Below are 12,890 nucleotides of genomic sequence, written 5' to 3' on the forward strand. Positions count from 1 at the left end.
GTCAGAGCAGCAGAAAAGCCAGGTGGGCAGTGACGTCATCAGTTCCGCAACATACGTCACATTTACTTTCGTTTTGAATTCACCTGTTCAGGTGTGGCTCCAGTCCGTTTGTTGGGTCTCAGTTCGTTGTTTAAATTTTCTTCTTTAACTCTTCGGATCGTTTGAACAAAATGTAAGTTTGATTTGTTTATTTCTTGAACTTTGTCGTCACTGATTGTGATCCTGATTGTTTCTAATCTCTGGTGTTTGTACAAGTTTCATTTCTGATTTCGGTTCAAACTTTAATGCCTCTGTTGTTTGAAGGCGAATCTACGGGATTATTAGATCAAACAACATGATGAACAGCTGATGCTCCTATTTTTCTAAACTCGTCAGATTTAAATATTAAATCTTCCTTTTTTGTTTATTTGCTGCAGTTTTTCTTCATGTGTTTAAGAGAAATAAAAACATTTTTGTCTTCTTCATTTGCTGCTCATTCTGTTCTTTTCCTGTTTAAATTTTAATATTTGCATTAAAAAGATTTTTTCCATCAACTCTGCCTTTCAGAAAGTCCTAATTAAAGTAAAACATTCCCATCCGCATGAAGGTCAGAGGTCAATGCTCTGAAGCATAAAGTGATAAAATCTTAATATTCTCTGTTTCATTCAGAACTTCTACCTGAAACTCAGAACCTGCAGAACATTTTTCTCTTTGGAGAAAAAATCCAGGAACTGGAAGATCAGAGCAGAATGAAAACTGGAGATCAGTGTTGGACAGAAAAGCTCTGATCGCTGCATCTCTGACATATTTTACATTTGATAACAACAGTAAACCTATTTTAGCTGAGAATAAACCAACATGGATATGACCCGCCACAGCCCAACGTGGGCCACACCTGATTCAACCCAAACCGGAAAATAAAGGATTTAACTGGAAATCCCAGAACTCAGTAAAATCAGCAGCTGGTTGTGATTAAAATGCAGTTTGTTGCAGAGGTTCAAACTTCCTGATGGTGACCTCTCCTCCGTCCCTCACCTTGTCTGGCTGCTTTTAATCCTCACTGCAGTGTTAGACTGAAGCTCATCTCTCAGATTAACCAGATTAGACATTTATGACCTTTATACCGAGAGCCAAGAGGTGGAGGACCTGCTGCTGGTGTCTCCGTCTCACCTTCTGATGTCTCCGACCAAACACTCCACCCTCAACATCAACATTTAAAACATGATACAGGGATGCAGTTTTCCTACTTTCCCACTTGAAACAATCTAGTCTAAAAATCAGATACAGGAATGGATTGATATAAAAATGTGGCCATTAATATTTATGTCATGGCTGATATCGGATATTTCCATTTTCAAAATGTGTCTAAAATTATCAGCACTTTTGTCCTTTAAGAAAGACTAAAAACTCTAAACATGAAATGTAATGGAGCAGTTCTATTAAAAATAGAAAATGAAAATAACAAAAGCTGCTCTTTATAACAACTCCGACTTCCCGACTAACCCGACTGCCATTGAACGCAGCAGAAACGTGGGGCTGAAGCGGCTAGCTAGCTTAGCTTAGCTCGAAGCCCATCGTGATTACCTGCGTCTGTCTCCTCTCGTCTCGTCCCTCTCGCACCGACCGCTCTCCAAGCTTCTCCAACGTCCCCGAATCTCGTCCTTTTCTGCGCTTTGTCCGGTTTTCTCTCCCTCCAGTCCGTGTTTCTTCACTTCTTGTCCGCTCGTCTTCCCTCCGTTCTCCACCATAACGTCTCTCCTCTCCTTCTTCCTCCCGCCTCCTCTCCTCTCAACCAATCACGAGTCACGTACCGGACGGACTGTCTCAGTGACCAATCAAATGGCAAAGCCAAATAAAATACATACTTCATCTTACGTCACTCTAATACTTCTTTAAATTGCAATATTTACAGCAGTGTAAGACACTGGGTTCTGCTCTGCTGTTGGACCGCCGCTACGCGGTACTGAGCAGTAATATTTCACAGACCGTTCGCCTCCCACCAGCCAGAGTTTTATTAGAACATTAAACCTCTTTTAAAGCTGCAGCATTTAACTTAAAATAAGTTTTAATGTAATTTTCTCTGAGTCCTAACATGAGATACTCTGAGAAACAAATGTAGTTCCTCTGCCTCCTCCCTGTGTTCTGCTGAATTACTCCTCTGGGTCAGAACCAACCCATCAGAACCAGAACTAAACAATGAGCTGCAAGTATTGAACATGTTTCTGTCTAAATTAGGTGATTTTATGGATCCATTTTGCCAGATCACATTGTAGCATTTCTACCTAAAGAGAAACATTAACAGCCAATCCATGTGATCAATATCTGTGATCAGCAGTGATCGGCAGTAAAACACCTGATTGGATCGTCTCGACCCAGGAGGAACATGAAGGTTTAGAAGTTCATTGAAATCTTTTCCGTTTTGAAAGAAGCAACATTTGGGGAACTTATGAATTACATTATTTATCATACTTGGTTCTGCTTAAAATAATTAATCTGAATTATTCTATTGTTATTATTGCACAACATTTCAAATGTTCTAATAATTGCAATGGATTTACATATTTTTAAATGTTTAATTGACCCTGATGGAAATCCTGATACGTCAACGACCCTGAAACAGACGTTCCTCCAGAATCTCAGTGATTTCCTTTGGTTTCAGTCTTGCATCCACATCAGCAGAAAGAGGTTTTGAAACCACTGAAATATCATCAGTAGCAATAATTTCAGCATTAAAAGCTGAAATCTGACTTCATCTAGTTGAGCATCAAGTCCTTGAATGGGAGGTTTTAGACTCCTGGTAGTTTGAGCAGCGAATGTAACAAACAGCCATTGGTAGGAAAAGCTGCTGTTCCTGTAAATGACCCAACATGACAGTTTGATCTGATCTGTCAGCCTCCTCTCCATCAGTAGAAGAGGCTCCTGATGGACCTGATGGTCCAGAGCAGTGCTGGCTTCAGAGTCAACACATTTAATCAGGGGGGATTTTCCAAGTAAAATGGATGAGGGTCCAAAGCACAGAAACACTGAACACACCAGTCTCTTCCTGCATAGAACACACAGGCCTGGTTCTGGTCCAGATTCTGATCAACTGATTGTAACACAGCTGGATCAATTGAAGGCTGTTCCCTGATGACTCTGACTTCTGTTCTAGCATCAGACTGATGACTGCAGTCGGGTCGACATCCTGATCTTTGTCCTCATCAGAATCTCTCTCAGATTCTCATCACACTGTAATCTTACAGCTTCAGGAGCCAGAATCCACCGTTCATCCGTCACATCGTCTCTGTTTGGTTCTCCTTCTTCCACCGACTCTGAATCTCCTCAGAAAAGTTTCTCATGTTCGTCTGTCTGTCTTAATGCTTTTCACAGACTCAATGTCCTCAGAACCAGGAAGTCGTCTGCAACCAGAACATTAGAAGAGCTGATGGGTTTGGACCATCATGATGTTGGAATAATAATAGTGCCGACTGAATACCAACATGAATCAGCAGCATTTTAATGCTGGTGAAAAAAAGACCCAAACAGGCGACAAGAAGGTGAATCAGTGACAAACAGTCTCCACAGTAGAGAGATGAATCACGGCTCTTCCTCCTCCTCCTCCTCCTCCTCCTCCTCCTCCTCCTCCTCCTCCTCCTCCTCCTCCTCCTCCTCCTCCTCCTCCTCCTCCTCTTCCTCCTCCACTTGAGTTCTGATGGGTCGTTTCAGATCATCTCTGAAGATCAGACACCAGAACAGAGGCAGATCAGAACCAAAGCCAGCAGCTCTGCTGAAGCTCAGGAGAACTCTGAGTCCAGATGTGGACCCTGGTCTCCTCCAGAACCTCCTCTGTTCTGCTGTGGAGGAGGAACTGTGTGGCTTCAGTTCTGCAGCAGGACCTTCTCAGCTGCAGCAGAAGAAGAAAGGACTTCCTGTGTTCAGGTTGGATAGAAACCTGGATCGTTTTCTAGCTTGTGGCTCTGCTTCCAGCGTAGATGTTCTCCAGGTTCTGGTCTGGATCTAGTGGACTGTAGAGCTCATCAGGTTTCCTCTCATCACTCTGAGATCTTCAGCTTCTTTAGATTCAACCTGAAGCTTCTTCTGACAGCTGCAGCTAATATTTAGCATGATGTTTATTATTCTAGCCTCAGTGTTTCTGTTCTTCATGTGACTCCACTGAATCCAACTCTGATGTCGTCACTTCACAAGTGATGAAGATCCATTTTTCTTTCACTTCCTGCTCATTTCTTTCCAAAGCTCCATGTTTTCCAGGAGGAGCTTCAATGTTCTCCAGCTCTCTTTAGATGATGAAGGAACTCAGACTGACTCCACCCGGCTGGTGCTCCAGGTGAGCAGAAACAAACAAACCCTAAAGTCGTCCCTGCAGACCAGCTTTAGATTTGGATCAACTGAACATCAAGCTTCAGTAACATCTCAGTTAAAGTTTGTTTTCCAGATCTGAGGTCAGAAAGTTCTGGTTTCCATCATGTCCCAGTTTTTAGTTCTGCTTTTTTCTGCTTCTTTTTCTCCACCTGACAGAGACGAGATGATTAAAATGCTTCATAGAAACGTTCAGATCTCAGATCCTCATTGAACCTGATGTCTGTAGTTTTAGTCAGAAGCTCCCAGATGGTCCAGATGAGAAGATCTGAGCATCTGGTTTGGTTGATCCAGAAGGTTCTGGACTCATCCAGAAACCCAGAACAACTGGACTCCAGTCACACCTTCAACAGAACATTCTGCTCTAAATCCAGACTGGACCGCTTGATTTCTTTGGACCTGAAACATAAAGTGCTGTGAAAAACTATTTGCTCCTTTACAGATTTCTGCTGTTTCACCTTTTTATCCTCCTGAAATGTTTCAGATCATCAAACTGATTTTAATATTTGATGAAGAAAAACTGATTAAATACAAAAAACTATTTTCAAATTATGATTTTATTCATTAAAGGAAAAGATCTGAAAACCAACAAACACAAAACAAAGAAAAAACACAAAGCTGGAAAAACAAGACAAGTATAGAAATAGTTAAAGTTTAAATTACTGTCAATGACAAGAATACAAAAATTAGACTGAAAAAAGTTTAGGTAGAAAAACAAACATATAAAACTTTCACTCTGTTCTACATAAATCATCATAAAATCAAAGCAGCAGAAAATTTCCTGGATATTTTTCTAAAACATCTTCAAGGATTTCCAGCTAAGTTTGTAGACAAACTCACAAAAAACAAAATCAAACCTCATTTTATTGGTTTAGCAAATATTTCAGAAGGAAAATCAGTTTTAACTCCTCACTAAATTACTGCAAACTAGAAATCCCTCTAACTGAACTACAATTGTTTTATATTCATCCTGAATAAATCATTTTCTATTCGTTTATAGTTTGTTTCTTTCATTTCTAACAATGTTTCTTTAAACCATGGAAGGATTTTATTATAGACTTTGTAAATAATCAATATTGTTCTGATCTCTACTAAATCAGAACATTTTAAAGTTTGCACTGTAAGAAATATTTCATTTGTTAAATTAAATAATCAGACTCAGTTATAATTCAGATCATTTTCTTCTGTGTTGGTTTTCTAGGAGTTTCTCCAGATAAACACACAATAATTCATTTATGGAAACAACATTAAAACATGTAAAGTGATTTAAGGTTCAGAAAAACTGATTGTGAAAAATATTGCAATAGATTTTTACATTCCAGCTTTTACCTCATCAATAAAAGCATTACAATGTAACTTTTTTTGAGTGACATTTTTTATTTCTTTTCTTGTTCATAAATATTAAATTGTTCCCATAATTTAGTGTTAATCTATTTTTGTCACATCATTAATATTTGTAATTCTCCTTCCATTAAACTGTTGCTGCTCCAAACTCACCAGATCAAAATAATGTATCAGCAAATAAAGTAAATGTTAACAAATTAGATTCGTTGCATAAATCATTTATGTAAAGTTAGAAAAGTTTAGGACCCAGTTCTGACCCTGGTGGTTTTCCACAGGAAACTTCTAGTAAATCTGAATTCAGATTATTTGTACATTTTGATGTCTTGAGTAACTTTTACCCCAGAATGTGAAATGCCTCATGATTCAGGAATAAGAAAGAGAAAAATTATATATAAATATATATTGGAGACAGTTTCATAACTTAATATTCAGAACTTTGCATCCATCTCCTCAGGTTTGGTCAGAATTTCCTTCAGTCTATTTGGGTCAAATGTTCTGGTTTCCTTCCACAAGGTTCTCATGATACATTGCTGGAGTTCTGGTCCATTCCTTCTAACAGAACCGGTGATTGTCTTTACAGAAATATTTACTTTTTATGACCAAATTGATAATAAAAACCAACCATCAGAAGGCCTGAACTTTAGGTCAGAGCAGCAGAATATTTTCCTCTCTTCTTCCTCAAACATGGTCAGACATGGCACATTAAACTGAGCCAAATCTGCTGGTGGAAGCAGCAGCTAAAAAGGATTACATTTTATTATCAAATTTACATGTAAATATTGCAAAGATGCAGTAATCAGGCTTCTTGTGTCCAACATTGATCTTCATTTTTTATTCAGATCTTCCAGTTTTTCTCTGGTTCTTAACCAGAGAAAAATGTTCTGCAGGCTTAATTTTTTGAATGAAACAAAAATGTTAAGATCTTCCCACTTTATGTTTCACACACTGACCTTTGATCTTCATGGGATTGAAATATTTTACTGCAAATTAAAACTTTCTGAAAGTCAGAGTTGAAATAAAAAAAACTGTTTTCTTAAATATTGAAATATGAACAAAGGAACAAAGCAGAAGGAACAACAAATTAATCAAATGAAAAAAAAGTGTTTATTGCTCCTTAAAAACACAAAGTATAACTAGTAAATATACAAAAGAAGCACTTAACATTAAAATCTGACATCTTTAAAAAAACAAAACCTGACAAACAGAAAATGTCCAGTGATTGAGAATACTTGCCCAACATTTTGATGAAACTTGATTGATGAATGAAAGAAAATAAAACAAGAATAAGAACATTCTGATATTCAATGTGAAACTTTGACTGGAAAAAGACAGAAAAACTTCAAGATGCAAATCCTGGAATAATCCCAGTTTTCATCTTCAAATGACTAGTAGACGAAGACGTTTTCAGGGAATCATTTAATCAAGAAATAGATGCAATCCATGAATCTGAAAATGGGTTTCTTAGTGAATGAGACAGACATGTGCTGAACACTCTGTTTAGCACATGTCTGTTATCTGTCACTGTACAACATTGAGAGAGTGTCTTTGACTCAACTCAGCAAAGAAACACAGAGGAACCAGAACTGGTCAACCAGAGCCCAAATCCAACATAGAGAGGTTCAGTGAATGTGGTGTTGAAGGTGTGGATGTGGATCAGTGAATCAGAGGAAACTCTGTAGAAGGACAGAATGCCAGCAGGCCAGTCCAAATACACTGCTACTCTGTTAGAGACGGAGGAGGAGGAGAGACGAGTTGATTTGTTATTGTGACTGACAAAGTAACCATAATCAGAGCAGCTCAGACTCCAGGACTGATCATTCACCCCAAACCAACAGTCTGTACTGTGTCCTTTCCTCCTGATTCTTCTGTAACTCACTGATATAGAAACTTCTCCTCTCCACTCGACCTCCCAGTAACATCGACCAGTCAGACCAGTTCTACACAGCAGCTGAAGATAATTATCAAATCTTTCTGGATGATCAGGATATGACTGAAGCTCCTCCACACATGTCACCTTCCTGTTGTCTTCCGACAGTTTGAGCTCTCTGTTCACTGTGTTTGTGTCGACTGTGAGTCTACAGGAATCTGATGGAGAGAACAAACACAATCCAGGTGTAGTTATTGATCATTTATTGATCTTTGATGATGATCTTGAATGAGTGATGTGACAGTTTGAAGATGGTTGAATGTGAGCTGCTTTGTTGTCATGAATCAGATGAAAAACACACTTACACTTCCTCAGACCTGGTGTCAAGAATCGGCCTCCAGCAGGCTCCACCCTGAAAGGAGGAGGGGGGTCAGACCATCAGTCTCTTTCAGCAGCAAACATGGACATTACATGTCTCTCAGACACACATTGTCCTCCACTGAGACAGGAACAGTCCAACATCTGGACTGCAAACTGCAGTGGATGTAGGAAGGACAGTTGGTGCTGCTGCAGCACAACTCATTTCTCCAAACACAGGAAAAGCTCCAACAGAGAGGAGAAAGGAAATCCCTGAAGAAACTCACTGAAGCCTAAAAGGACATCAGGAAACTAAGGAAACATTTCTGGAAGCTCAACCTGATTTAATAATCAGACTGACTAAAGACGTTTCTCCTCTTCCTCCTCTATCAGACCTTCTCTGCTCCTGCAGCAGGTTCCTCCATACCTGAGAGCTTCCAGTCTCCAGTCTGGATCCTTCAGTCCAGCCGACAGCAGCTTCACTCCTGAGTCTCCTGGATGATTGTAGCTCAGGTCCAACTCTTTCAGACGGGAGTGGTTAAAGGTCAGAGCTGAGGCCAGACAAGCACTGCCTTCCTCTGAGACCAAACAGCCTGATAAGCTGCAGACACACAATTCATCACATGATGAGAAGATGAGAACATTGAGGTAGTGCCCAAGGTCTGAACTGGACATTCACAGGAGAGAAAAAAACTCAAGCAACTGGAGCTTAACCTGCTAATAACATAAAATAGCAATAAAACAGTATTTCATTCTGTGGGTAATAAAAAACATTTGTCCCATGTAGACAAATATGTTACAAATATTGTCATATATTTTTTATGTTAGTATTCTACAGATTAGAAACATCATTCATTGTTCCACAGCAAGAAATTCAGGTTTGCCAGCAGCAAGTTTAAGATAAATAAAAGCATTGGATATTTAAGATATAGTGAAAACTAAAATGAATAGGAGACTGTAGAGCAAGGAAATATTTACCACATTGTTGAAATACTGTACTGTACAATAAAAACAGCATAATCAGATCAAAATAAATATACAGCTGAGTAGGGCAATTTATAATCATGTAGAAGATGTTTATATTTGTGTGTTGAAATAGCAATAGGAAAACACTGCATGCAAGCAAAGATGAAAATACTTAAGTGTATTAGGAAAACTTATGGATAGAAAGTCTAACAACAGCTTGGAGGAAGGATCTGCAATAATGTTCCCTTGTGCTGCTTGGATTCAGCAATTTCTTAGGTTCCCAGAATTACACAATCAGTCAAAACCTGACCAATTATCTCTTCTTGGTTTGTTAAGGCTTCAGCAAATGAAAACCAGCTATGTTTATGTTGGCTTAGCATGGTTAGCCACATCACTGTCAGATATCTTATTACTGTAATCTATTTTTGAGATAGCATTCACATCATCTCTGACACCAGTAAATGGACAGAAATTGAATGTCATATTTAGACATTGTTGTGAAAGAAGGTAGTACAGCCAAGCTCAAATAAGCAAAAGCAGAAGCTTTATTTTCAAATTGGTACCTATCCAGATGACAAACTGTAAATCTAACTTAACAGAGAGTGCAGCAAGCAACAGAGGATTCCAGAACCAGAAAGGGACTCAAGTAAAGTTAAATATACTGGGGACAACACAAACAGAAACTCAAAACTGCTGCAGTAATTACACCCAGGTGGAGAGGATGAAGAAACAACTAAAGAAAACAGAATACATCATAACATTGAGAACATTTTACCTGAGAAATTCCAGGTTGCAGTTTGGGCTCTTCAGTCCAGCAGAGAGAAGCTTCACTCCTGAATCCTGCAGGTTGTTGTTACTCAGGTCCAGTTCTCTAAGACAGGAGGAACGGGAGCTGAGAACTGAGGACAGAGCTTCACAGCTTGTCTCTGAGAAGTTACAGACACTCAGTCTGAGAAGACAGGGAGGAAAATCTGTTATTAAACAGTTATTCGAGATTTATGTTTTTCTTTTCAGTCAGTTATGTTCTTCCTCAAAAGACTGAAGTAATCTATAACTAAATCTGCTATTGAAATTTTTTTTACATAATCTCTGATGGCGGGCAATAGACAGAAATCTGGCTTCACCAGGACTGAGAACATTTTACCTGAGAGTTTCCAGGTTGCAGTTTGGACTCTTCAGTCCAGGAGAGAGAAGCTTCACTCCTGAATCCTGCAGGTTGTTGTTACTCAGGTCCAGTTCTCTGAGACTGGAGGACTGGGAGCTGAGAACTGACGACAGAGCTTCACAGCTTCTCTCTGAGAGGTTACAGCCACTCAGTCTGAGGACATAGCGAGGAAGATCTGTTAAATAAATTCTTGAAAATGTATGTTTTACTTTTCAGTCAACAATGTTCTTCTTGGACACATTAAAGGAACTGTGTTTTTTTAAACATTTATTCTAAAGCTGTTTACTGTGAAATGGTTCATTCTATAGTTGGGCCTCCAGTTTTGAATTACTGAATTGGAGGAAACTGCGAGACTGGTAAGAGAACTGTTAAATTTCAATTGAACTGCATGAACCCAGTTGGAGCTTCAGCAGAAAGATGACGGCTTTTGCTGCTTGACTATGTAAGATCATGAATAGCCACACAATGACGTCTGAAAATCAATCTCTCTTTTACTCATTGGCTACCATTGAGAAACATCTGGGAGACAATGGACCAATAAGTAAACAAACAACATAAATCAATGTTTACCTCATCATTAGCAAATTTCTCTTTATCAAAAATAATTGCAGTAACAATGTATGTCCTTACAGAGCTTTGTTGGAGGCTTTAACCACTGGCAGCAGCTTCAGAAGAACCTCTTCTGAAGCAAAGTATTTCTTCAGGTCAAACACATCCAGATCTTTTCCTGATGACACTAAGATGAAACCCAGAGCTGACCACTGAGCAGGAGACAGTTTATCTGTGGAGAGACTTCCTGAACTAAGAGACTGTTGGATCTCCTCTACTAGAGAACGATCATTCAGTTCATTCAGACAGTGGAACAGATTGATGCTTTTCTCTGCAGACGCATTCTCACTGATCTTCTCCTTGATGTACTGAATTGTTTCCTGATTTGTTTGTGAGCTACTTCCTGTCTGTGTCAGCAGACCTTGTAAGAGTCTCTGATTGGTCTGCAGTGAAAGTCCCAGGAGGAAACGGAGGAACAAATCCAGGTGTCCATTTGGACTCTGTAAGGCCTTGTCAACAGCTCTCTGATGGAGAGCCTTTAGTTCAGATTTCTTAGATGTTTGTGTTTCTTCCATCATGTTGACCCCAGAGTTGTGAAAGGTCAGATGAACATGAAGAGCAGCCAGAAACTCCTGAACACTCAGATGGATGAAGCAGAACACCTTGTCCTGGTACAGCCCTCTCTCCTCTCTAAAGATCTGTGTGAACACTCCTGAGTACACTGAGGCTGCTCTGATATCGATGCCACACTCTGTCAGGTCTGATTCATAGAAGATCAGATTTCCTTTCTGCAGCTGATCAAAAGCCAGCTTTCCCAGAGACTCGATCATCTTCCTGCTCTCTGGACTCCAGTGTGGATCACTTTCAGTTCCTCCATCATACTTGACCTTCTTCAATTTGGTCTGAACCACTAGGAAGTGGATGTACATCTCAGTCAGGGTTCTGGGCAGCTCTCCTCCCTCTCTGGTCTCCAACACATCCTCCAGAACTGTAGCAGTGATCCAGCAGAAGACTGGGATGTGGCACATGATGTGGAGGCTTCGTGAAGTCTTCACGTGGGAGATGATCCTGCTGGCCTGCTGCTCATCTCTGAATCTCTTCTTGAAGTACTCCTCCTTCTGGGGGTCATTGAACCCTCTGACCTCTGTCACCATGCCAACACACTGAGGAGGGATCTGATTGGCTGCTGCAGGTCGTGTTGTTATCCAAAGGAGAGCAGAGGGAAGAAGTTTCCCCCTGATGAGGTTTGTCAGCAGAACATCCACTGAGCTGGACTCTGTAGCATCAGTCAGGATCTCCTTGTTATTGAAGTCCAGTGGAAGTCTACTCTCATCCAAGCCATCAAAGATGAACAGAACCTGGAAGTGTTCAAAGCTGCAGATTTCTTTGGTTTCAGTAAAGAAGTGATGAACAAGTCCCACCAAGCTGAACTTTTTCTCTCTCAGAACATTCAGCTCTCTGAAGGTGAATGGAAATATGAAGTGGATGTTCTGGTGGGCTTTGTCTTCAGCCCAGTCTAGAGTGAACTTCTGTGTTAAGACTGTTTTCCCAATGCCAGCCACTCCCTTTGTCATCACTGTTCTGATTGGTTGATCTCTTCCAGGTTGGACTTTAAAGATGTCTTCTTGTCTGATTGTTGTTTCTGGTCTGTGTAGTTTCCTGGATGCTGTTTCAATATGTCTGACCTCATGTTCATCATTGACCTCTCCAGTCCCTCCTTCTGTGATGTAGAGCTCTGTGTAGATCTGTTTCAGAAGGGTTGGACTTCCTTCTTTAGCAATCCCCTCAAACACAGACTGGAACTTTTTCTTCAGACCAGATTTAAATTGACGTTGACAAACTGCAGCAAATTGTTCTAAATAAATGTAAAATGTAAAATTTGTAACTTCTGAATCTTCTTTGAATAAATGTGATTACATCACTTCAGACATCATTAAGTGTATCATTTATCATTCAGGTAAAATCTTTATAGAAATCCTCTTACTGCTGTGTAGATGGTCAGCCAGCTCCTTCTGCTTCATCCTCCTCAGGAAGTTCAGTGTGATCTTCATCACTGCCTCTCTGCTGCTCCTCCTCTGCTCTTCATCCTCACCTTCCAACACCTCATCATCCTCTCTCTGACTCTCTGAGCATTCTGGATAATCTGGACTCAGAACCTTTTGGATCTTCTTCAGCTCGTGCTTCACAAAAGTGACAATGTTTTCCTCCAGCAGCTGGAATAGAATAATAGATGAAGGAAACATCAAACTGAAATCAGTCAGTCTTATGTCTGATGTCAGTCTGTCTAGCAGATGGATGTTGAACAGA

The 12,890-nt window shown here is 39.9% G+C and overlaps 1 pseudogene across 1 annotated transcript; it reads right to left on the minus strand.

Annotated features, from left to right (window-relative positions):
• Window positions 1–7,006: 7,006 nt before the first annotated feature.
• Window positions 7,007–12,604, minus strand: LOC103460898 (protein NLRC3-like; annotated as a pseudogene). Its single transcript, XR_014090088.1, has 6 exons — window positions 12,568–12,604; window positions 10,665–12,423; window positions 9,645–10,187; window positions 8,331–8,504; window positions 7,912–7,958; window positions 7,007–7,764 (listed from the first exon to the last, which is right to left on the minus strand). The product of XR_014090088.1 is annotated as a protein NLRC3-like (transcript).
• Between the last annotated feature and the right edge of the window lie 286 nt (window positions 12,605–12,890).

The sequence above is a fragment of the Poecilia reticulata genome, chromosome 12, assembly GCF_904066995.2.
Source record: "Poecilia reticulata chromosome 12, P_reticulata-male-v2, whole genome shotgun sequence".
In the NCBI taxonomy this organism is placed as follows: Eukaryota; Metazoa; Chordata; class Actinopteri; order Cyprinodontiformes; family Poeciliidae; genus Poecilia; species Poecilia reticulata.